Raw genomic sequence first — 21,815 nt, forward strand, 5'->3', positions numbered from 1 at the left:
ATCACCCTGTGACACATGAGGAAGTTGGTCATCTTCAGCTGCTGCTACTGCTTTGTTGGCAGACACGAAGTGATCTGAGAGTCTCAGTTTCAGCTGAAGAGAATGATCACATCAGAGAAGATGATATGCCCACTACACATCAGCCTTTCTCGGCAATTATCTGGTTTCATAGAGGAAGTATATGATTCCAGTACCTATATAATTCACATTTGTAACAAATATTGTTGCTTACCGCCACACCACCCTGAATAAGCCCCACCTTGTCTTATCCTGGAAGCCAAGCAGGGTTGGGTTGGGTCTGGTTCGTACTTCAATGGGAGACTGCTTGGGAATACCAGGTGCTGTAAGCTTCTTCTCTACTCTCTACCACCTTCATGTCTTTTGTGGCAACGTCTGATCCTCCTGTGACACATGAGGAAGTTGGTCATCTTCAGCTGCTGCTGCTTCTTTGTTGGCAGACACGAAGTGATCTGAGAGTCTCAGTTTCAGCTGCAGAGAATAATCACATCAGGGAAGAAGATGTGCCCACTACAAGTCAGCCTTTCTCGGCAATTATCTGGTTACATAGAGGAAGTGTATGATTCCAGTACCTATATAATGCACATTTGTCACAGATATTGTTGCTTACGGCCACACCACCCTGAATAAGCCCGACCTCGTCTGATCTTGGAAGTCAAGCAGGTTTGGGCCTGGTTAGTACTTGGATGGGAGACTGCTTGGGAATACCAGGTGCTGTAAGCTTTTTCTCTTCTCTCTACCACCTGCATGTCTTTTGTTGCAACGTCTGATCACCCTGTGACACATGAGGAAGTTGGTCATCTTCAGCTGCTGCTGCTTTGTTGGCAGACACAAAGTGATCTGAGAGTCTCATTTTCAGCTGGAGAGAATTATCACGTCAAGGAAGAAGATGTGCCCACTACATATCAGCCTTTCTCGGCAATTATCTGGTTACATAGAGGAAGTGTATGATTCCATTGCCTATATAATGCACATTTGTCACGGAGATTGTTACTTACGGCCAAACCACCCTGAATATGTCTGACCTTGTCTGATCTTGGAAGCCAAGGAGGGCTGGGCCTGGTTAGTACTTTGATGGGACACCGCTTGGGAATACCAGGTGCTGTAAGCTTTTTCTCTACCACCTACATGTCTTTTGTTGTAATGTCTGATCGCCCTGTGACACATGAGGAAGTTGGTCATCTTCAGCTGCTGCTGCTTTGTTAGCAGACACGAAGTGATCTGAGAGTCTCAGTTTCAGCTGCAGAGAATAATCACATCAAGGAAGAAGATGTGCCCACAACAAGTTAGCCTTTCTCTGCAATTATCTGGTTACATAGAGGAACTGTATTATTCCAGTACCTATATAATGCACATTTTTCACAGACATTGTTACTTACGGCCACACCACCCTGAATATGCCCGACCTCGACTGATCTCGGAAGCCAAGGAAGGCTGGGCCTGGTTAGTACTTGAATGGGAGACCCCTTGGGAATGCCAGGTGCTGTAAGCTTTTTCTCTTCTCTCTACCACCTGCATGTATTTTGTTGCAAGGTCTGATCGCCCTGTGACACATAAGGAAGTTGGTCATCTTCAGCTGCTGCTGCTTTGTTGGCAGACACGAAGTGATCTGAGAGTCTCATTTTCAGCTGGAGAGAATAATCACGTCAGGGAAGAAGATGTGCCCACTATTTATCAGCCTTTCTCTGCAATTATCTGGTTATATAGAGGAAACGTATGATTCCAGTACCTATACAATTTACATTTGTCACAGACATTGTTGCTTACGGCCACACCACCCTGAATAAGCCCGACCTCGTCTGATCTCGGAAGCCAAGCAGGGTTGTGCCTGGTTAGTACTTGGATGGGAGACCCCTTGGGATTATCAGGTGCTGTAAGCTTTTTCTCTTCTCTCAACCACCTGCATGTCTTTTGTTGCAACGTCTGATCACCCTGTGACACATGAGGAAGTTGGTCATCTTCAGTTTCTGCTGCTTTGTTGGCAGACACGAAGTGATCTTAGAGTCTCATTTTCAGCTGGAGAAAATTATCACGTCAGGGAACAAGATGTGCCCACTACATATCAGCCTTTCTTGGCAATTATCTGGTTGCATAGAGGAACCGTATGATTCCAGTACCTATATAATGCACATTTGTCACAGACATTGTTACTTACGGCCACACCACCCTGAATATGCCCAACCTCGTCTGATTTCAGAACCCAAGCAGGGTTGGGCCTGATTAGTACTTGAATGGGAGACTGCTTGGGAATACCAGGTGCTGTAAGCTTTTTCTCTTCTCTCTACCACCTGCATGTCTTTTGTTGCAATGTCTGATCGCCCTGTGACACATGAGGAAGTTGGTCATCTTCAGCTGCTGCTGCTTTGTTGGCAGACACGAAGTGATATGAGAGTCTCAGTTTCAGCTGCAGAGAATAATCACATCAGGGAAGATGTTTCCACTACTTATCAGCCTTTCTTGGCAATTATCTGGTTGCATAGAGGAACCGTATGATTCCAGTACCTATACAGTTTATATTTGTCACAGACATTGTTGCTTACGGCCACACCACCCTGAATATGCCCGACCTCGTCTGATCTCAGAACCCAAGCAGGGTTGGGCCTGATTAGTACTTGAATGGGAGACTGCTTGGGAATACCAGGTGCTGTAAGCTTTTTCTCTTCTCTCAACCACCTGCATGTCTTTTGTTGCAACGCCTGATCACCCTGTGACACATTAGGAAGTTGGTCATCTTCAGCTGCTGCTGCTTTGTTGGCAGACACGAAGTGATCTTAGAGTCTCATTTTCAGCTGGAGAAAATTATCACGTCAGGGAACAAGATGTGCCCACTACATATCAGCCTTTTTCGGCAATTATCTTGTTACATAGAGGAACCATATGATTCCATTGCCTATATAATGCACATTTGTCACAGAGATTGTTGCTTACGGCCAAACCACCCTGAATATGTCTGACCTCGTCTGATCTCAGAAGCCAAGGAGGGTTGGGCCTGGTTAGTACTTTGATGAGAGACCGCTTGGGATTACGAGGTGCTGTAAGCTTTTTCTCTTCTCTCTACCACCTGCATGTCTTTTGTTGCAACGTCTGATCGCCCTGTGACACATGAGGAAGTTGGTCATCTTCAGCTGCTGCTGCTTTGTTGGCAGACACAAAGTGATCTGAGAGTCTCAGTTTCAGCTGAAGAGAATAATCACATCAGGGAAGAAGATGTGCCCACTACATATCAGCCTTTCTCGGCAATTATCTGGTTACATAGAGGAAGTGTATGATTCCATTGCCTATATAATGCACATTTGTCACGGAGATTGTTACTTACGGCCAAACCACCCTGAATATGTCTGACCTTGTCTGATCTTGGAAGCCAAGGAGGGCTGGGCCTGGTTAGTACTTTGATGGGACACCGCTTGGGAATACCAGGTGCTGTAAGCTTTTTCTCTACCACCTACATGTCTTTTGTTGTAATGTCTGATCGCCCTGTGACACATGAGGAAGTTGGTCATCTTCAGCTGCTGCTGCTTTGTTAGCAGACACGAAGTGATCTGAGAGTCTCAGTTTCAGCTGCAGAGAATAATCACATCAAGGAAGAAGATGTGCCCACAACAAGTTAGCCTTTCTCTGCAATTATCTGGTTACATAGAGGAACTGTATTATTCCAGTACCTATATAATGCACATTTTTCACAGACATTGTTACTTACGGCCACACCACCCTGAATATGCCCGACCTCGACTGATCTCGGAAGCCAAGGAGGGCTGGGCCTGGTTAGTACTTGAATGGGAGACCCCTTGGGAATGCCAGGTGCTGTAAGCTTTTTCTCTTCTCTCTACCACCTGCATGTATTTTGTTGCAAGGTCTGATCGCCCTGTGACACATAAGGAAGTTGGTCATCTTCAGCTGCTGCTGCTTTGTTGGCAGACACGAAGTGATCTGAGAGTCTCATTTTCAGCTGGAGAGAATAATCACATCAGGGAAGATATTTCCACTACTTATCAGCCTTTCTTGGCAATTATCTGGTTGCATAGAGGAACCGTATGATTCCAGTACCTATACAGTTTATATTTGTCACAGACATTGTTGCTTACGGCCACACCACCCTGAATATGCCCGACCTCGTCTGATCTTGGAAGCCAAGCAGGGTTGGGCCTGGTTAGTACTTGGATGGGAGACCGCTTGGGAATACCAGGTGCTGTAAGCTTTTTCTCTTCTCTCAACCACCTGCATGTCTTTTGTTGCAACGCCTGATCACCCTGTGACACATTAGGAAGTTGGTCATCTTCAGCTGCTGCTGCTTTGTTGGCAGACACGAAGTGATCTTAGAGTCTCATTTTCAGCTGGAGAAAATTATCACGTCAGGGAACAAGATGTGCCCACTACATATCAGCCTTTTTCGGCAATTATCTTGTTACATAGAGGAACCATATGATTCCATTGCCTATATAATGCACATTTGTCACAGAGATTGTTGCTTACGGCCAAACCACCCTGAATATGTCTGACCTCGTCTGATCTCAGAAGCCAAGGAGGGTTGGGCCTGGTTAGTACTTTGATGAGAGACCGCTTGGGATTACGAGGTGCTGTAAGCTTTTTCTCTTCTCTCTACCACCTGCATGTCTTTTGTTGCAACGTCTGATCGCCCTGTGACACATGAGGAAGTTGGTCATCTTCAGCTGCTGCTGCTTTGTTGGCAGACACAAAGTGATCTGAGAGTCTCAGTTTCAGCTGAAGAGAATAATCACATCAGGGAAGAAGATGTGCCCACTACATATCAGCCTTTCTCGGCAATTATCTGGTTACATAGAGGAAGTGTATGATTCCATTGCCTATATAATGCACATTTGTCAATGAGATTGTTACTTACGGCCAAACCACCCTGAATATGTCTGACCTTGTCTGATCTTGGAAGCCAAGGAGGGCTGGGCCTGGTTAGTACTTTGATGGGACACCGCTTGGGAATACCAGGTGCTGTAAGCTTTTTCTCTACCACCTACATGTCTTTTGTTGTAATGTCTGATCGCGCTGTGACACATGAGGAAGTTGGTCATCTTCAGCTGCTGCTGCTTTGTTAGCAGACACGAAGTGATCTGAGAGTCTCAGTTTCAGCTGCAGAGAATAATCACATCAAGGAAGAAGATGTGCCCACAACAAGTTAGCCTTTCTCTGCAATTATCTGGTTACATAGAGGAACTGTATTATTCCAGTACCTATATAATGCACATTTTTCACAGACATTGTTACTTACGGCCACACCACCCTGAATATGCCCGACCTCGACTGATCTCGGAAGCCAAGGAGGGCTGGGCCTGGTTAGTACTTGAATGGGAGACCCCTTGGGAATGCCAGGTGCTGTAAGCTTTTTCTCTTCTCTCTACCACCTGCATGTATTTTGTTGCAAGGTCTGATCGCCCTGTGACACATAAGGAAGTTGGTCATCTTCAGCTGCTGCTGCTTTGTTGGCAGACACGAAGTGATCTGAGAGTCTCATTTTCAGCTGGAGAGAATAATCACGTCAGGGAAGAAGATGTGCCCACTATTTATCAGCCTTTCTCTGCAATTATCTGGTTATATAGAGGAAACGTATGATTCCAGTACCTATACAATTTACATTTGTCACAGACATTGTTGCTTACGGCCACACCACCCTGAATAAGCCCGACCTCGTCTGATCTCGGAAGCCAAGCAGGGTTGTGCCTGGTTAGTACTTGGATGGGAGACCGCTTGGGATTATCAGGTGCTGTAAGCTTTTTCTCTTCTCTCAACCACCTGCATGTCTTTTGTTGCAACGTCTGATCACCCTGTGACACATGAGGAAGTTGGTCATCTTCAGTTTCTGCTGCTTTGTTGGCAGACACGAAGTGATCTTAGAGTCTCATTTTCAGCTGGAGAAAATTATCACGTCAGGGAACAAGATGTGCCCACTACATATCAGCCTTTCTTGGCAATTATCTGGTTGCATAGAGGAACCGTATGATTCCAGTACCTATATAATGCACATTTGTCACAGACATTGTTACTTACGGCCACACCACCCTGAATATGCCCAACCTCGTCTGATCTCAGAACCCAAGCAGGGTTGGGCCTGATTAGTACTTGAATGGGAGACTGCTTGGGAATACCAGGTGCTGTAAGCTTTTTCTCTTCTCTCTACCACCTGCATGTCTTTTGTTGCAATGTCTGATCGCCCTGTGACACATGAGGAAGTTGGTCATCTTCAGCTGCTGCTGCTTTGTTGGCAGACACGAAGTGATATGAGAGTCTCAGTTTCAGCTGGAGAGAATAATCACATCAGGGAAGATGTTTCCACTACTGATCAGCCTTTCTTGGCAATTATCTGGTTGCATAGAGGAACCGTATGATTCCAGTACCTATACAGTTTATATTTGTCACAGACATTGTTGCTTACGGCCACACCACCCTGAATATGCCCGACCTCGTCTGATCTTGGAAGCCAAGCAGGGTTGGGCCTGGTTAGTACTTGGATGGGAGACCGCTTGGGAATACCAGGTGCTGTAAGCTTTTTCTCTTCTCTCAACCACCTGCATGTCTTTTGTTGCAACGCCTGATCACCCTGTGACACATTAGGAAGTTGGTCATCTTCAGCTGCTGCTGCTTTGTTGGCAGACACGAAGTGATCTTAGAGTCTCATTTTCAGCTGGAGAAAATTATCACGTCAGGGAACAAGATGTGCCCACTACATATCAGCCTTTTTCGGCAATTATCTTGTTACATAGAGGAACCATATGATTCCATTGCCTATATAATGCACATTTGTCACAGAGATTGTTGCTTACGGCCAAACCACCCTGAATATGTCTGACCTCGTCTGATCTCAGAAGCCAAGGAGGGTTGGGCCTGGTTAGTACTTTGATGAGAGACCGCTTGGGATTACGAGGTGCTGTAAGCTTTTTCTCTTCTCTCTACCACCTGCATGTCTTTTGTTGCAACGTCTGATCGCCCTGTGACACATGAGGAAGTTGGTCATCTTCAGCTGCTGCTGCTTTGTTGGCAGACACAAAGTGATCTGAGAGTCTCAGTTTCAGCTGAAGAGAATAATCACATCAGGGAAGAAGATGTGCCCACTACAAGTTAGCCTTTCTTGGCAATTATCTGGTTGCATAGAGGAACCGTATGATTCCAGTACCTATATAATGCATATTTGTCACAGACATTGCTACTTTCGGCCACACCACCCTGAATATGCCCGACCTAGTATGATCTCGGAACCCAAGCAGGGTTGGGCCTGGTTAGTACTTGAATGGGAGACCGCTTGGGAATACCAGGTGCTGTAAATTTTTTCTCTTCTCTCTACCACCTGCATGTCTTTTGTTGCAATGTCTGATCATCCTGTGACACATGAGGAAGTTGGTCATCTTCAGCTGCTGCTGCTTTGTTGGCAGACACGAAGTGATCTTAGAGTCTCAGTTTCAGCTGCAGAGAATAATCACATCAGGGAAGAAGATGTGCCCACTACAAGTTAGCCTTTCTTGGCAATTATCTGGTTGCATAGAGGAACCGTATGATTCCAGTACCTATATAATGCACATTTGTCACAGACATTGTTACTTACGGCCACACCACCCTGAATATGCCCGACCTCGTCTGATCTCAGAACCCAAGCAGGGTTGGGCCTTGTTAGTACTTGAATGGGAGACTGCTTGGGAATACCAGGTGCTGTAAGCTTTTTCTCTTCTCTCTACCACCTGCATGTCTTTTGTTGCAATGTCTGATCGCCCTTTGACACATGAGGAAGTTGGTCATCTTCAGCTGCTGCTGCTTTGTTGGCAGACACGAAGTGATATGAGAGTCTCAGTTTCAGCTGGAGAGAATAATCACGACAGGGAAGATGTTTCCACTACTTATCAGCCTTTCTTGGCAATTATCTGGTTGCATAGAGGAACCGTATGATTCCAGTACCTATACAGTTTATATTTGTCACAGACATTGTTGCTTACGGCCACACCACCCTGAATATGCCCGACCTCGTCTGATCTTGGAAACCAAGCAGGGTTGGGCCTGGTTAGTACTTGGATGGGAGACTGCTTGGGAATACCAGGTGCTGTAAGCTTTTTCTCTTCTCTCAACCACCTGCATGTCTTTTGTTGCAACGTCTGATCACCCTGTGACACATGAGGAAGTTGGTCATCTTCAGCTGCTGCTGCTTTGTTGGCAGACACGAAGTGATCTTAGAGTCTCATTTTCAAATGGAGAAAATTATCACGTCAGGGAACAAGATGTGCCCACTACATATCAGCCTTTTTCGGCAATTATCTTGTTACATAGAGGAACCATATGATTCCATTGCCTATATAATGCACATTTGTCACAGAGATTGTTGCTTACGGCCAAACCACCCTGAATATGTCTGACCTCGTCTGCTCTCAGAAGCCAAGGAGGGTTCGGCCTGGTTAGTACTTGGGTGGGAGACTGCTTGGGAATACCAGGTGCTGTAAGCTTTATCTCTTCTCTGGACCACCTGAATGTCTTTTGTTGCAACGTCTGATCACCCTGTGACACATGAGGAAGTTTGTCATCTTCAGCTTCTGCTGCTTTGTTGGCAGACACGAAGTGATCTGAGAGTCTCAGTTTCAGCTGAAGAGAATGATCACATCAGAGAAGATGATATGCCCACTACACATCAGCCTTTCTCGGCAATTATCTGGTTTCATAGAGGAAGTGTATGATTCCAGTACCTATATAATTCACATTTCTAACAAATATTGTTGCTTACCGCCACACCACCCTGAATAAGCCCCACCTTGTCTTATCCTGGAAGCCAAGCGGGGTTGGGTCTGGTTCGTACTTCAATGGGAGACTGCTTGGGAATACCAGGTGCTGTAAGCTTTTTCTCTTCTCTCTACCACCTGCATGTGTTTTGTTGCAACGTCTGATCACCCTGTGACACATGAGGAAGTTTGTCATCTTCAGCTGCTGCTGCTTTGTTGGCAGACACGAAGTGATCTGAGAGTCTCAGTTTCAACTGAAGAGAATAATAACGTCAGGGAAGAAGATGTGCCCACTACACATCAGCCTTTCTCGGCAATTATCTGGTTACATAGAGGAACTGTATGATTCCAGTACCTATATAATGCACATTTGTCACAGACATTGTTGCTTACGGCCACACCACCCTCAATATGCCTGACCTCGTCTGATCTCGGAAGCCAAGCACGGTTGGCCTGGTTAGTACTTGGGTGGGAGACTGCTTGGGAATACCAGGTGCTGTAAGCTTTATCTCTTCTCTGGACCACCTGAATGTCTTTTGTTGCAACGTCTGATCACCCTGTGACACATGAGGAAGTTGGTCATCTTCAGCTTCTGCTGCTTTGTTGGCAGACACGAAGTGATCTGAGAGTCTCAGTTTCAGCTGCAGAGAATAATAACGTCAGGGAAGAAGATGTGCCCACTACACATCAGCCTTTCTCGGCAATTATCTGGTTACATAGAAGAAGTGTATTTTTCCAGTACCTATATAATGCACATTTGTCACAGACATTGTTGCTTACGGCCACACCACCCTCAATATGCCTGACCTCGTCTGATCTCGGAAGCCAAGCACGGTTGGCCTGGTTAGTACTTGGGTGGGAGACTGCTTGGGAATACCAGGTGCTGTAAGCTTTATCTCTTCTCTGGACCACCTGAATGTCTTTTGTTGCAACGTCTGATCACCCTGTGACACATGAGGAAGTTGGTCATCTTCAGCTTCTGCTGCTTTGTTGGCAGACACGAAGTGATCTGAGAGTCTCAGTTTCAGCTGCAGAGAATAATCACGTCAGGGAAGAAGATGTGCCCACTACACATAAGCCTTTCTCTGCAATTATCTGGTTACATAGAGGAACCATATGATTCCAGTACCTATATAATGCACATTTGTCACAGACATTGTCGCTTACGGCCACACCACCCTGAACATGCCTGACCTCGTCTGATCTCGGAAGCCAAGCAAGGTTGGCCTGGTTAGTACTTGGGTGGGAGACTGCTTGGGAATACCAGGTGCTGTAAGCTTTATCTCTTCTCTGGACCACCTAAATGTCTTTTGTTGCAACGTCTGATCACCCTGTGACACATGAGGAAGTTGGTCATCTTCAGCTGCTGCTGCTTTGTTGGCAGACACGAAGTGATCTGAGAGTCTCAGTTTCAGCTGCAGAGAATAATCACGTCAGGGAAGAAGATGTGCCCACTACACATAAGCCTTTCTCTGCAATTATCTGGTTACATAGAGGAAGTGTATGATTCCAGTACTTAGCAGCCACCACCCCAAGGCCCCTAAGGGACCCCGCCCCACACCGCAAGACAGCCCCACCTGCAAGCCCCCAAAACTGCCCTCCAAGCCTGACACACAGTCCCCCCCAACAATGACCAACCCGGTCCCCACGACCCGAGAGACCACCAGACGCCCGAAGCCACACAGTTAATCAGCGGGGACCAGAGAGAATGAAATTCAGCCAATTGATGTTTTAAGGAGGCAGACATTGTTCCCATGCTAATATAATCTAAAAGAACATTTCTAAACAGGTTAATACACAGACTGTTTTTCGCTTTCCAGTTCATGAGAATAGTTTTCTTTGCGATACATAACACTGCGAGGACCATGCAAACAAGCAGAGAAAAAACAAACACACAAACAAACAAAAACAAGCACAAGTAGTGGCAATCGCATACAACACAACTGTGCATATAGATGACCTGAGGCGACATGGTAATACATCAACTGCTACTGGACTAATGAATGTGTATTGTGTGTGTGTGTGTGTGTGTGTGTGAGAACATGCAACACCCATGGCACAGGACCTACATGATAACCGTTCTTACTTATGAGTGTATAAGTGTACACGGCCACAATCCACAGCCCCCCCAAGCAATCAGAAACAGGCAGAGAGGCCCACAAGACCCAGGCCACCAGCAGCCCCCACGGAGCACAGAACCCAGGATGCCCACCGCAGGGACAACCACGCATCCACTCAGAAGACAGCAGTGGAAGCCCCCGGACAGAGCCCCCATAAGCATAGGGCAGAGGCGCCCGGGAGCCAGGGGCAACAGCCCACCGACCCCACCAGGCCCCAGCCGCCCAGACATGGGCCGTGCACCGGACCCGGCCCCAGGAGCCCGAGCGCCCCAAAACCCCCCGGCAGAGGCCCCACCCAATACCCGGGAGGGCCAAGCGCCCCAGACAGCCACGCAGTGGGTCAGCGCCTGCCCCAGTGCCCCTGGCCAAGAGCCCTGGCAGTCAAGACGTGCCCACAGGTGGGTGAAGTCGCGAGGAGTGGGGAGAGGCAACGCCGCCCCCCCATTGGGAGAAGCACAGGCAGGCCAGGCGACAGCAAGTCCCAGACCCAGGCCCAATCATCACCACACACACTTTCACGTCCCATACATCCACACATCCACACGTCATCCCTCCCTTGACTCCGCTGGGGTCTAGCACAGTGGGCACACCATGGGGCCAGCAGCCCCCCAGCCACCACAGACCCTGAACCAGCAGAATAATTAATTCCTCCTGGCCACTCCTTCCCGAGCAGCAACCAGGAAGTAGGGGTGTGAGAAGACCCCTCCCCTCACCCTTCTGGCTCTTCAATATTTTCTAATAGTGAGCGATTAAAATTGAGGGGCAGCCAACCTTGTAGAACTGGGAGCGCGGCCCTCTGGGCAGCCTACATACCCAAAGAGCCCCGTCCACCAGATGCCACTCAGTGCAACCACCCCCCAAGACCTAATGTGTGTGTGTGTGTTTGATAAGTAGTGATGTCTAAGGTGTAATTAAAACAGGGGCGGGGAACTGCAGAGTGCAGCCAAGGGGACCACCTACGTGGTCCCATCCACTACACCCCACAGAACACACACGCCCCCCAAAACCCTTCATGTGTGAGTGTGTGCTGTGTACAGGAGCCAAAAGGGAGAGGGTATGGGGATATACACCGGGAGAGCTACTCTCCCCCGGAGAGGGCAGCCAGGGACTGGCAGCAATAGGCACCCCCGCTACCTGGGACCCAGCACAGGGCAGGAGGGCCTGATGTCCACCAGGCTCGGGGCTTGCAGCGACCATATTCCGGGAGCTACTGTACCCCCAGAAGGTACCCACCCCGCCCAACCCCACTCAACCCAACCCCATCCCACCCCGGAGGACCTCTACAAAAAAACAAACAAACCACCCGGTCACACCAGACGCAGCAGCCCGGGCCTGAGACCCACCATCACCCAGGCCCCCCCCTCAACAGAGGAAAAGCACCCCCCCACCGCACGCCCCAACAGCCTAAAGAAAACAACCACCTGCGGATACCCTGGAGGTCCCAGAGCAACAAGCCTGGCACCAGGACCTGCACCAACCCACCCATACTGTGGCATGTCCAGGGCAACCCAGCCCCCCCGGGCGCAAGGCAGCGCCCAGCCACCAGGGCCCAGGCCCAGCACCACCACCCACGCCAGAGCGGCCCAGCCACCCGGTACAGAGCCAGCAGCCACCACCCCAAGGCCCCTAAGGGACCCCGCCCCACACAGCAAGACATCCCCACCCGCAAGCCCCCAAAACTGCCCTCCAAGCCCGACACACAGTCCCCCCCAGCAATGACCAACCCGGTCCCCACGACCCGAGAGACCACCAGACGCCCAAAGCCACACAGCCCCCCCCAGCACACACCCAACCGCCCAGAGCGACGGGACAGCAACCCACCACCACCACTATGTGATAAAGCTAATCAGCGGGGACCAGAGAGAATGAAATTCAGCCAATTGATGTTTTGAGGAGGCAGACATTGTTTCCATGCTAATATAATCTAAAATAACATTTCTAAACTGCTTAATACACAGACTGTTTTTCGCTTTCCAGGTCATGAGAATAGTTTTCTTTGCGATACATAACACTGCGAGGACCATGCAAACAAGCAGAGAAAAAACAAACACACAAACAAACAAAAACAAGCACAAGTAGTGGCAATCGCATACAACACAACTGTGCATATAGATGACCTGAGGCGACATGGTAATACATCAACTGCTACTGGACTAATGAATGTGTATTGTGTGTGTGTGTGTGAGAACATGCAACACCCATGGCACAGGACCTACATGATAACCGTTCTTACTTATGAGTGTATAAGTGTACACGGCCACAATCCACAGCCCCCCCAAGCAATCAGAAACAGGCAGAGAGGCCCACAAGACCCAGGCCACCAGCAGCCCCCACGGAGCACAGAACCCAGGATACCCACCGCAGGGACAACCACGCATCCACCCAGAAGACAGCAGTGGAAGCCCCCGGACAGAGCCCCCATAAGCATAGGGCAGAGGCGCCCGGGAGCCAGGGGCAACAGCCCACCGACCCCACCAGGCCCCAGCCGCCCAGACATGGGCCGTGCACCGGACCCGGCCCCAGGAGCCCGAGCGCCCCAAAACCCCCCGGCAGAGGCCCCACCCAATACCCGGGAGGGCCAAGCGCCCCAGACAGCCATGCAGTGGGTCAGCGCCTGCCTCAGTGCCCCTGGCCAAGAGCCCTGGCAGTCAAGACGTGCCCACAGGTGGGTGAAGTCGCGAGGAGTGGGGAGAGGTAACGCCGCCCCCCCATTGGGAGAAGCACAGGCAGGCCAGGCGACAGCAAGTCCCAGACCCAGGCCCAATCATCACCACACACACTTTCACGTCCCATACATCCACACGTCATCCCTCCCTTGACTCCGCTGGGGTCTAGCACAGTGGGCACACCATGGGGCCAGCAGCCCCCCAGCCACCACAGACCCTGAACCAGCAGAATAATTAATTCCTCCTGGCCACTCCTTCCCGAGCAGCAACCAGGAAGCAGGGGTGTGAGAAGACCCCTCCCCTCACCCTTCTGGCTCTTCAATATTTTCTAATAGTGAGCGATTAAAATTGAGGGGCAGCCAACCTTGTAGAACTGGGAGCGCGGCCCTCTGGGCAGCCTACATACCCAAAGAGCCCCGTCCACCAGATGCCACTCAGTGCAACCACCCCCCAAGACCTAATGTGTGTGTGTGTGTTTGATAAGTAGTGATGTCTAAGGTGTAATTAAAACAGGGGCGGGGAACTGCAGAGTGCAGCCAAGGGGACCACCTACGTGGCCCCATCCACTACACCCCACAGAACACACACGCCCCCCAAAACCCTTCATGTGTGAGTGTGTGCTGTGTACAGGAGCCAAAAGGGAGAGGGTATGGGGATATACACCGGGGGGGCTACTCTCCCCCGGAGAGGGCTGCCAGGGCCTGGCTGCAATAGGCACCCCCGTTACCTGGGACCCAGCACAGGGCAGGAGGGCCTGATGTCCACCAGGCTCGGGGCTTGCAGCGACCATATTCCGGGAGCTACTGTACCCCCAGAAGGTACCCACCCCGCCCAACCCCACTCAACCCAACCCCATCCCACCCCGGAGGACCTCTACAAAAAAACAAACAAACCACCCGGTCACACCAGACGCAGCAGCCCGGGCCTGAGACCCACCATCACCCAGGCCCCCCCCTCAACAGAGGAAAAGCACCCCCCCACCGCACGCCCCAACACCCTAAAGAAAACAACCACCTGCGGATACCCTGGAGGTCCCAGAGCAACAAGCCTGGCACCAGGACCTGCACCAACCCACCCATACTGTGGCATGTCCAGGGCAACCCAGCCCCCCCGGGCGCAAGGCAGCGCCCAGCCACCAGGGCCCAGGCCCAGCACCACCACCCACGCCAGAGCGGCCCAGCCACCCGGTACAGAGCCAGCAGCCACCACCCCAAGGCCCCTAAGGGACCCCGCCCCACACAGCAAGACAGCCCCACCCGCAAGCCCCCAAAACTGCCCTCCAAGCCCGACACACAGTCCCCCCCAGCAATGACCAACCCGGTCCCCACGACCCGAGAGACCACCAGACGCCCAAAGCCACACAGCCCCCCCCAGCACACACCCAACCGCCCAGAGCGACGGGACAGCAACCCACCACCACCACTATGTGATAAAGCTAATCAGCGGGGACCAGAGAGAATGAAATTCAGCCAATTGATGTTTTGAGGAGGCAGACATTGTTTCCATGCTAATATAATCTAAAATAACATTTCTAAACTGCTTAATACACAGACTGTTTTTCGCTTTCCAGGTCATGAGAATAGTTTTCTTTGCGATACATAACACTGCGAGGACCATGCAAACAAGCAGAGAAAAAACAAACACACAAACAAACAAAAACAAGCACAAGTAGTGGCAATCGCATACAACACAACTGTGCATATAGATGACCTGAGGCGACATGGTAATACATCAACTGCTACTGCACTAATGAATGTGTATTGTGTGTGTGTGTGTGTGTGTGAGAACATGCAACACCCATGGCACAGGACCTACATGATAACCGTTCTTACTTATGAGTGTATACGTGTACACGGCCACAATCCACAGCCCCCCCAAGCAATCAGAAACAGGCAGAGAGGCCCACAAGACTCAGGCCACCAGCAGCCCCCACGGAGCACAGAACCCAGGATACCCACCGCAGGGACAACCACGCATCCACCCAGAAGACAGCAGTGGAAGCCCCCGGACAGAGCCCCCATAAGCATAGGGCAGAGGCGCCCGGGAGCCAGGGGCAACAGCCCACCGACCCCACCAGGCCCCAGCCGCCCAGACATGGGCCGTGCACCGGACCCGGCCCCAGGAGCCCGAGCGCCCCAAAACCCCCCGGCAGAGGCCCCACCCAATACCCGTGAGGGCCAAGCGCCCCAGACAGCCATGCAGTGGGTCAGCGCCTGCCTCAGTGCCCCTGGCCAAGAGCCCTGGCAGTCAAGACGTGCCCACAGGTGGGTGAAGTCGCGAGGAGTGGGGAGAGGCAACGCCGCCCCCCCATTGGGAGAAGCACAGGCAGGCCAGGCGACAGCAAGTCCCAGACCCAGGCCCAATCATCACCACACACACTTTCACGTCCCATACATCCACACGTCATCCCTCCCTTGACTCCGCTGGGGTCTAGCACAGTGGGCACACCATGGGGCCAGCAGCCCCCCAGCCACCACAGACCCTGAACCAGCAGAATAATTAATTCCTCCTGGCCACTCCTTCCCGAGCAGCAACCAGGAAGCAGGGGTGTGAGAAGACCCCTCCCCTCACCCTTCTGGCTCTTCAATATTTTCTAATAGTGAGCGATTAAAATTGAGGGGCAGCCAACCTTGTAGAACTGGGAGCGCGGCCCTCTGGGCAGCCTACATACCCAAAGAGCCCCGTCCACCAGATGCCACTCAGTGCAACCACCCCCCAAGACCTAATGTGTTTTTGTGTGTTTGATAAGTAGTGATGTCTAAGGTGTAATTAAAACAGGGGCGGGGAACTGCAGAGTGCAGCCAAGGGGACCACCTACGTGGCCCCATCCACTACACCCCACAGAACACACACGCCCCCCAAAACCCTTCATGTGTGAGTGTGTGCTGTGTACAGGAGCCAAAAGGGAGAGGGTATGGGGATATACACCGGGGGGGCTACTCTCCCCCGGAGAGGGCTGCCAGGGCCTGACTGCAATAGGCACCCCCGTTACCTGGGACCCAGCACAGGGCAGGAGGGCCTGATGTCCACCAGGCTCGGGGCTTGCAGCGACCATATTCCGGGAGCTACTGTACCCCCAGAAGGTACCCACCCCGCCCAACCCCACTCAACCCAACCCCATCCCACCCCGGAGGACCTCTACAAAAAAACAAACAAACCACCCGGTCACACCAGACGCAGCAGCCCGGGCCTGAGACCCACCATCACCCAGGCCCCCCCCTCAACAGAGGAAAAGCACCCCCCCACCGCACGCCCCAACACCCTAAAGAAAACAACCACCTGCGGATACCCTGGAGGTCCCAGAGCAACAAGCCTGGCACCAGGACCTGCACCAACCCACCCATACTGTGGCATGTCCAGGGCAACCCAGCCCCCCCGGGCGCAAGGCAGCGCCCAGCCACCAGGGCCCAGGCCCAGCACCACCACCCACGCCAGAGCGGCCCAGCCACCCGGTACAGAGCCAGCAGCCACCACCCCAAGGCCCCTAAGGGACCCCGCCCCACACAGCAAGACATCCCCACCCGCAAGCCCCCAAAACTGCCCTCCAAGCCCGACACACAGTCCCCCCCAGCAATGACCAACCCGGTCCCCACGACCCGAGAGACCACCAGACGCCCAAAGCCACACAGCCCCCCCCAGCACACACCCAACCGCCCAGAGCGACGGGACAGCAACCCACCACCACCACTATGTGATAAAGCTAATCAGCGGGGACCAGAGAGAATGAAATTCAGCCAATTGATGTTTTGAGGAGGCAGACATTGTTTCCATGCTAATATAATCTAAAATAACATTTCTAAACTGCTTAATACACAGACTGTTTTTCGCTTTCCAGGTCATGAGAATAGTTTTCTTTGCGATACATAACACTGCGAGGACCATGCAAACAAGCAGAGAAAAAACAAACACACAAACAAACAAAAACAAGCACAAGTAGTGGCAATCGCATACAACACAACTGTGCATATAGATGACCTGAGGCGACATGGTAATACATCAACTGCTACTGGACTAATGAATGTGTATTGTGTGTGTGTGTGTGAGAACATGCAACACCCATGGCACAGGACCTACATGATAACCGTTCTTACTTATGAGTGTATAAGTGTACACGGCCACAATCCACAGCCCCCCCAAGCAATCAGAAACAGGCAGAGAGGCCCACAAGACCCAGGCCACCAGCAGCCCCCACGGAGCACAGAACCCAGGATACCCACCGCAGGGACAACCACGCATCCACCCAGAAGACAGCAGTGGAAGCCCCCGGACAGAGCCCCCATAAGCATAGGGCAGAGGCGCCCGGGAGCCAGGGGCAACAGCCCACCGACCCCACCAGGCCCCAGCAGCCCAGACATGGGCCGTGCACCGGACCCGGCCCCAGGAGCCCGAGCGCCCCAAAACCCCCCGGCAGAGGCCCCACCCAATACCCGGGAGGGCCAAGCGCCCCAGACAGCCATGCAGTGGGTCAGCGCCTGCCTCAGTGCCCCTGGCCAAGAGCCCTGGCAGTCAAGACGTGCCCACAGGTGGGTGAAGTCGCGAGGAGTGGGGAGAGGCAACGCCGCCCCCCCATTGGGAGAAGCACAGGCAGGCCAGGCGACAGCAAGTCCCAGACCCAGGCCCAATCATCACCACACACACTTTCACGTCCCATACATCCACACGTCATCCCTCCCTTGACTCCGCTGGGGTCTAGCACAGTGGGCACACCATGGGGCCAGCAGCCCCCCAGCCACCACAGACCCTGAACCAGCAGAATAATTAATTCCTGCTGGCCACTCCTTCCCGAGCAGCAACCAGGAAGCAGGGGTGTGAGAAGACCCCTCCCCTCACCCTTCTGGCTCTTCAATATTTTCTAATAGTGAGCGATTAAAATTGAGGGGCAGCCAACCTTGTAGAACTGGGAGCGCGGCCCTCTGGGCAGCCTACATACCCAAAGAGCCCCGTCCACCAGATGCCACTCAGTGCAACCACCCCCCAAGACCTAATGTGTGTGTGTGTGTTTGATAAGTAGTGATGTCTAAGGTGTAATTAAAACAGGGGCGGGGAACTGCAGAGTGCAGCCAAGGGGACCACCTACGTGGCCCCATCCACTACACCCCACAGAACACACACGCCCCCCAAAACCCTTCATGGGTGAGTGTGTGCTGTGTACAGGAGCCAAAAGGGAGAGGGTATGGGGATATACACCGGGAGAGCTACTCTCCCCCGGAGAGGGCAGCCAGGGACTGGCAGCAATAGGCACCCCCGCTACCTGGGACCCAGCACAGGGCAGGAGGGCCTGATGTCCACCAGGCTCGGGGCTTGCAGCGACCATATTCCGGGAGCTACTGTACCCCCAGAAGGTACCCACCCCGCCCAACCCCACTCAACCCAACCCCATCCCACCCCGGAGGACCTCTACAAAAAAACAAACAAACCACCCGGTCACACCAGACGCAGCAGCCCGGGCCTGAGACCCACCATCACCCAGGCCCCCCCCTCAACAGAGGAAAAGCACCCCCCCACCGCACGCCCCAACAGCCTAAAGAAAACAACCACCTGCGGATACCCTGGAGGTCCCAGAGCAACAAGCCTGGCACCAGGACCTGCACCAACCCACCCATACTGTGGCATGTCCAGGGCAACCCAGCCCCCCCGGGCGCAAGGCAGCGCCCAGCCACCAGGGCCCAGGCCCAGCACCACCACCCACGCCAGAGCGGCCCAGCCACCCGGTACAGAGCCAGCAGCCACCACCCCAAGGCCCCTAAGGGACCCCGCCCCACACAGCAAGACATCCCCACCCGCAAGCCCCCAAAACTGCCCTCCAAGCCCGACACACAGTCCCCCCCAGCAATGACCAACCCGGTCCCCACGACCCGAGAGACCACCAGACGCCCAAAGCCACACAGCCCCCCCCAGCACACACCCAACCGCCCAGAGCGACGGGACAGCAACCCACCACCACCACTATGTGATAAAGCTAATCAGCGGGGACCAGAGAGAATGAAATTCAGCCAATTGATGTTTTGAGGAGGCAGACATTGTTTCCATGCTAATATAATCTAAAATAACATTTCTAAACTGCTTAATACACAGACTGTTTTTCGCTTTCCAGGTCATGAGAATAGTTTTCTTTGCGATACATAACACTGCGAGGACCATGCAAACAAGCAGAGAAAAAACAAACACACAAACAAACAAAAACAAGCACAAGTAGTGGCAATCGCATACAACACAACTGTGCATATAGATGACCTGAGGCGACATGGTAATACATCAACTGCTACTGGACTAATGAATGTGTATTGTGTGTGTGTGTGTGAGAACATGCAACACCCATGGCACAGGACCTACATGATAACCGTTCTTACTTATGAGTGTATAAGTGTACACGGCCACAATCCACAGCCCCCCCAAGCAATCAGAAACAGGCAGAGAGGCCCACAAGACCCAGGCCACCAGCAGCCCCCACGGAGCACAGAACCCAGGATACCCACCGCAGGGACAACCACGCATCCACCCAGAAGACAGCAGTGGAAGCCCCCGGACAGAGCCCCCATAAGCATAGGGCAGAGGCGCCCGGGAGCCAGGGGCAACAGCCCACCGACCCCACCAGGCCCCAGCAGCCCAGACATGGGCCGTGCACCGGACCCGGCCCCAGGAGCCCGAGCGCCCCAAAACCCCCCGGCAGAGGCCCCACCCAATACCCGGGAGGGCCAAGCGCCCCAGACAGCCATGCAGTGGGTCAGCGCCTGCCTCAGTGCCCCTGGCCAAGAGCCCTGGCAGTCAAGACGTGCCCACAGGTGGGTGAAGTCGCGAGGAGTGGGGAGAGGCAACGCCGCCCCCCCATTGGGAGAAGCACAGGCAGGCCAGGCGACAGCAAGTCCCAGACCCAGGCCCAATCATCACCACACACACTTTCACGTCCCATACATCCACACGTCATCCCTCCCTTGACTCCGCTGGGGTCTAGCACAGTGGGCACACCATGGGGCCAGCAGCCCCCCAGCCACCACAGACCCTGAACCAGCAGAATAATTAATTCCTCCTGGCCACTCCTTCCCGAGCAGCAACCAGGAAGCAGGGGTGTGAGAAGACCCCTCCCCTCACCCTTCTGGCTCTTCAATATTTTCTAATAGTGAGCGATTAAAATTGAGGGGCAGCCAACCTTGTAGAACTGGGAGCGCGGCCCTCTGGGCAGCCTACATACCCAAAGAGCCCCGTCCACCAGATGCCACTCAGTGCAACCACCCCCCAAGACCTAATGTGTTTTTGTGTGTTTGATAAGTAGTGATGTCTAAGGTGTAATTAAAACAGGGGCGGGGAACTGCAGAGTGCAGCCAAGGGGACCACCTACGTGGCCCCATCCACTACACCCCACAGAACACACACGCCCCCCAAAACCCTTCATGTGTGAGTGTGTGCTGTGTACAGGAGCCAAAAGGGAGAGGATATGGGGATATACACCGGGGGGGCTACTCTCCCCCGGAGAGGGCTGCCAGGGCCTGACTGCAATAGGCACCCCCGTTACCTGGGACCCAGCACAGGGCAGGAGGGCCTGATGTCCACCAGGCTCGGGGCTTGCAGCGACCATATTCCGGGAGCTACTGTACCCCCAGAAGGTACCCACCCCGCCCAACCCCACTCAACCCAACCCCATCCCACCCCGGAGGACCTCTACAAAAAAACAAACAAACCACCCGGTCACACCAGACGCAGCAGCCCGGGCCTGAGACCCACCATCACCCAGGCCCCCCCCTCAACAGAGGAAAAGCACCCCCCCACCGCACGCCCCAACACCCTAAAGAAAACAACCACCTGCGGATACCCTGGAGGTCCCAGAGCAACAAGCCTGGCACCAGGACCTGCACCAACCCACCCATACTGTGGCATGTCCAGGGCAACCCAGCCCCCCCGGGCGCAAGGCAGCGCCCAGCCACCAGGGCCCAGGCCCAGCACCACCACCCACGCCAGAGCGGCCCAGCCACCCGGTACAGAGCCAGCAGCCACCACCCCAAGGCCCCTAAGGGACCCCGCCCCACACAGCAAGACATCCCCACCCGCAAGCCCCCAAAACTGCCCTCCAAGCCCGACACACAGTCCCCCCCAGCAATGACCAACCCGGTCCCCACGACCCGAGAGACCACCAGACGCCCAAAGCCACACAGCCCCCCCCAGCACACACCCAACCGCCCAGAGCGACGGGACAGCAACCCACCACCACCACTATGTGATAAAGCTAATCAGCGGGGACCAGAGAGAATGAAATTCAGCCAATTGATGTTTTGAGGAGGCAGACATTGTTTCCATGC

The 21,815-nt window shown here is 52.9% G+C and overlaps 3 non-coding genes and 21 pseudogenes across 3 annotated transcripts; all 24 read left to right on the forward strand.

Moving 5' to 3' along the window:
- Positions 1 to 622: 622 nt before the first annotated feature.
- LOC140298269 (5S ribosomal RNA) lies at positions 623 to 741 on the forward strand (annotated as a pseudogene).
- A 269-nt stretch (positions 742 to 1,010) lies between these two features.
- LOC140295610 (5S ribosomal RNA) lies at positions 1,011 to 1,129 on the forward strand (annotated as a pseudogene).
- Positions 1,130 to 1,391: 262 nt separating this feature from the next.
- LOC140290678 (5S ribosomal RNA) lies at positions 1,392 to 1,510 on the forward strand (annotated as a pseudogene).
- A 269-nt stretch (positions 1,511 to 1,779) lies between these two features.
- Positions 1,780 to 1,898, forward strand: LOC140319091 (5S ribosomal RNA; annotated as a pseudogene).
- A 269-nt stretch (positions 1,899 to 2,167) lies between these two features.
- On the forward strand, positions 2,168 to 2,286 carry LOC140295097 (5S ribosomal RNA; annotated as a pseudogene).
- Positions 2,287 to 2,552: 266 nt separating this feature from the next.
- On the forward strand, positions 2,553 to 2,671 carry LOC140309149 (5S ribosomal RNA; annotated as a pseudogene).
- Positions 2,672 to 2,940: 269 nt separating this feature from the next.
- Positions 2,941 to 3,059, forward strand: LOC140295356 (5S ribosomal RNA; annotated as a pseudogene).
- A 269-nt stretch (positions 3,060 to 3,328) lies between these two features.
- LOC140295611 (5S ribosomal RNA) lies at positions 3,329 to 3,447 on the forward strand (annotated as a pseudogene).
- Positions 3,448 to 3,709: 262 nt separating this feature from the next.
- On the forward strand, positions 3,710 to 3,828 carry LOC140272816 (5S ribosomal RNA; annotated as a pseudogene).
- A 266-nt stretch (positions 3,829 to 4,094) lies between these two features.
- LOC140274084 (5S ribosomal RNA) lies at positions 4,095 to 4,213 on the forward strand. Its single transcript, XR_011908079.1, has one exon. It is a non-coding gene; the product is annotated as a 5S ribosomal RNA (ribosomal RNA).
- A 269-nt stretch (positions 4,214 to 4,482) lies between these two features.
- LOC140295358 (5S ribosomal RNA) lies at positions 4,483 to 4,601 on the forward strand (annotated as a pseudogene).
- Positions 4,602 to 4,870: 269 nt separating this feature from the next.
- Positions 4,871 to 4,989, forward strand: LOC140295612 (5S ribosomal RNA; annotated as a pseudogene).
- A 262-nt stretch (positions 4,990 to 5,251) lies between these two features.
- On the forward strand, positions 5,252 to 5,370 carry LOC140272825 (5S ribosomal RNA; annotated as a pseudogene).
- A 269-nt stretch (positions 5,371 to 5,639) lies between these two features.
- On the forward strand, positions 5,640 to 5,758 carry LOC140318034 (5S ribosomal RNA; annotated as a pseudogene).
- A 269-nt stretch (positions 5,759 to 6,027) lies between these two features.
- LOC140292014 (5S ribosomal RNA) lies at positions 6,028 to 6,146 on the forward strand (annotated as a pseudogene).
- Positions 6,147 to 6,412: 266 nt separating this feature from the next.
- On the forward strand, positions 6,413 to 6,531 carry LOC140274199 (5S ribosomal RNA). Its single transcript, XR_011908179.1, has one exon. It is a non-coding gene; the product is annotated as a 5S ribosomal RNA (ribosomal RNA).
- Positions 6,532 to 6,800: 269 nt separating this feature from the next.
- On the forward strand, positions 6,801 to 6,919 carry LOC140295360 (5S ribosomal RNA; annotated as a pseudogene).
- A 269-nt stretch (positions 6,920 to 7,188) lies between these two features.
- On the forward strand, positions 7,189 to 7,307 carry LOC140289036 (5S ribosomal RNA; annotated as a pseudogene).
- A 269-nt stretch (positions 7,308 to 7,576) lies between these two features.
- LOC140291626 (5S ribosomal RNA) lies at positions 7,577 to 7,695 on the forward strand (annotated as a pseudogene).
- Positions 7,696 to 7,961: 266 nt separating this feature from the next.
- LOC140297521 (5S ribosomal RNA) lies at positions 7,962 to 8,080 on the forward strand. The gene has a single exon (XR_011913248.1). It is a non-coding gene; the product is annotated as a 5S ribosomal RNA (ribosomal RNA).
- A 269-nt stretch (positions 8,081 to 8,349) lies between these two features.
- Positions 8,350 to 8,468, forward strand: LOC140291428 (5S ribosomal RNA; annotated as a pseudogene).
- A 657-nt stretch (positions 8,469 to 9,125) lies between these two features.
- LOC140293462 (5S ribosomal RNA) lies at positions 9,126 to 9,243 on the forward strand (annotated as a pseudogene).
- Positions 9,244 to 9,512: 269 nt separating this feature from the next.
- LOC140293463 (5S ribosomal RNA) lies at positions 9,513 to 9,630 on the forward strand (annotated as a pseudogene).
- A 269-nt stretch (positions 9,631 to 9,899) lies between these two features.
- LOC140289373 (5S ribosomal RNA) lies at positions 9,900 to 10,017 on the forward strand (annotated as a pseudogene).
- Positions 10,018 to 21,815: the final 11,798 nt, after the last annotated feature.

This window comes from Leuresthes tenuis, unplaced genomic scaffold (assembly GCF_036924035.1).
Source record: "Leuresthes tenuis unplaced genomic scaffold, fLeuTen1.0.hap1 SCAF_1, whole genome shotgun sequence".
Taxonomy (NCBI): Eukaryota; Metazoa; Chordata; class Actinopteri; order Atheriniformes; family Atherinopsidae; genus Leuresthes; species Leuresthes tenuis.